At 27.8% G+C, this 2961-nt stretch overlaps 1 long non-coding RNA gene across 1 annotated transcript; it reads left to right on the forward strand.

Annotated features, from left to right (window-relative positions):
* Positions 1-1889: 1889 nt before the first annotated feature.
* LOC143191969 (uncharacterized) lies at positions 1890-2300 on the forward strand. Its single transcript, XR_013004680.1, has 2 exons — positions 1890-2028; positions 2089-2300. It is a non-coding gene; the product is annotated as an uncharacterized LOC143191969 (long non-coding RNA).
* Positions 2301-2961: the final 661 nt, after the last annotated feature.

Below are 2961 nucleotides of genomic sequence, written 5' to 3' on the forward strand. Positions count from 1 at the left end.
TTTGTTTGTTTCTTATTTGGTTTGGTTATAAATTACATAGTTTGGACTTTATAGCTGTCTCTGGCATTTTTTTAGAACAGATGCTTTTTTCGTTTATATGCTAATAACTATACTATGATATATGATGCTGTTGATGTAACAACGTCATTTGTATTATTGTTGTTTACAGCTGCAACTCGAAAATTAATGTTCTTCAGAGCGAAACTTAGTTTGATTTAAAATGATGAATATTCAAAGTCTTCAATATTTAGAGCTATTAATTGGTATGAAAAACGGTTAAATGTGCATTTCTTATTTATTTTTCTAACTGAATATGGTTTTTAGTCTTGGAAAATTTCGACTACGTTTTTCGAACCGAAGCGTTTACAGTTTTGAAATACCATAAAATTTTGATAAAGAATTGGGTAAGTTCTAATATAATCCCAAATATTAAATAAGCGGCGCGAATTAAGATCAGTGAATACCTTATGTGTTTGTTAACATTTTGTAACAGTATGTCATACGAGAAAAAAAAGGCCATGGATTCAAATTCGAATGCTTTGGGTTAAAATTTCGAAAAAATCATTGAAGAAAATTCTAAACTATGCAATTTTAACATTTTTATTTGTCATATATCGAATGTCTCCCCTGTTCTCATGACAAGTCTTTGATAAGCGACAATGGGGACTAATATTACTTAAGCAATGTTCTCTAATATTTCCAAAAATCACTAATACGTTAGATATAACGTGGTTAAGTTTTATTGTGGGTATGTTAATCGGTAAACCTATAGTTGACAGAAACGGTTAGATTTACGGTTATTGGCTCAGGGTTACTAGCAGTCAAAAGAAAACAAAACATGGTTTTCCTATATATAAAATTTAAAATAGTTATCTCTATATATATTAGTCCGCTTAGCGAAAATTTTACCTTCGTTTTTGACGAAAATGGGTACAACGGGGGAGGCGTGAAATTTAGCACGCTTAAAACTTGTAATATTAACATCTTGAAGATTTTTTAGGGCTAACATTTTTGTCTACTATGAGGTAGAAATAAATATATCTCAATAAATACGAAATACGCCTAACTCAAACAACCAGGTATATCTGTTAGATCAATGACACAAAATATATAAACAAATACTTGAGGCAACCATCTGGTAGCCAAGCGAGCTAATAGTTTATCATGGCGACAATAACGTCTTAGTATCGAATATCGTACTAATTAAAGGTCGTTTAAAAAAGTTTATAACATATTATATATGGTTATATTTAAATCTAAATAACACAGCTGAGTTGGTTAATATATATATATATATATATAGTAGCACTGTTGTTATTTCGATTACTATCGTATTGATGGAAATATTAAATACTTAGGGTAAGTTTGGACAAAAAACAATTAAGAATGATTAACAATTAAACAATTAGTATGGTTACGTAAAATTATATTTTATATTTTGTAGAGAGAACAAATTAATATATCTAAAGGTATTCATACAGTTGTGAAAGAAACACCTAACAAAAACTGAACATTTCACCCTAACATAGATTAACAAGAATCGTCCGCCCTTTTTAATATTTAGAATTTCGAAATCAACTTTCGATAATTTGAATAATTGTTCTTGCTTAAGAACCGATAGTAATTGATATGGTTCTGGAGACATAGTATATCATTGTACTAAAGTAAATTCTAAATAGTATTAAGATTTTTCTGTATATTTTAGTGATATTAACTTCTGATTCATTTCAGGTTTCTTTAGTAAATGCATTTTTTAGCATAGCATTAACTGAATATTGCAAGTAATAAAAACGTTAGTTGTGCATCAAAAGTCAAAATGAATATTGTTAACAATATTAACAACCATAAAATAGCTTCATAGAAAATTAATTCGTCATTTTTTAGTGAGTTGTTATTTCCTGCGTGGAACATAAGGCAAAGCAGGAAGTAGATAAACGAAAGCCACGAGCTATCTGCAAGGGTGAAATCGAATAGAATCGGAGTGGAACAAATAAACAAAGTACGATGCAATTTTATTTAAAAATTTAGGTAAATAAATTTCTCTTAATCATCCTGGTGTATTTGTTGTTTATGCAATATATATTTTAGGTGTGAAATATGGATAAAACATAAAGACTATATGAATACATAAATGAAGTAATGAAAATATGCAGCAGTTAAAAATAAAACTAACTATATAATTTGAATAGATGGAACACATAGGACAAATAGAAGAAATTATGAATTATTAACAGTAAATTTGTTAACACTTTTAAGCACTAATAAATATTAAGTTGTTTAACAATTAATGTTATAAGATATATGACATTTTATCATTTGAACTTTATATCGATTATTTTGATTATTTACTGTATAGACATAAATTTCGAAAAATCAATAGTTAATTTAATGATTATAAATACTGTGGTTTTAATTGTCAAAAGTAAATTACCTAATTATGTTCGTTTTTGTTTTAATATACATGTTAGAGTATACAAACATATATTACTTCATTTGTTATTTCATATGTATGTTTATAAAAAAAAATTAAAGAAAGATCATCATTTATATTTGATGCTCTTCGGTTCTGAAAATAATCTTATGACACTTTGTTATAATGTCCAGTGGCGTAGTAATTTAAACTTATCAATACTTTGTTGATTAATGAGACTAATTAAAAATGAGATTTAATTTTTTTTTATTATTTAATTAATATATTGTTACTAGTCGTTTCGTCTAACCTACAATTTGTCTTTATAATAACTTAAATCTAGGTATATAACTAGGAGGACCCGTCGGCCCTATTCCAGTCTCTGGTGAAATAATGTTTATACATGTCACTGCTGAATTTTTTAATATATACACCTCACTGCACAAGATCAGATGGTTTGATTCTTTTGAGTCTGTGTACTGTTCTGGTGGTATCCAGTAGTTGCAATATTTCAATATTCGTATGAGAACGGAGTCTTTCCTCATGGCCCC

Source organism: Rhynchophorus ferrugineus, unplaced genomic scaffold (assembly GCF_030347505.1).
Source record: "Rhynchophorus ferrugineus isolate W39M unplaced genomic scaffold, kcgeb_rfMv2 rfM2, whole genome shotgun sequence".
NCBI lineage: Eukaryota > Metazoa > Arthropoda > Insecta > Coleoptera > Curculionidae > Rhynchophorus > Rhynchophorus ferrugineus.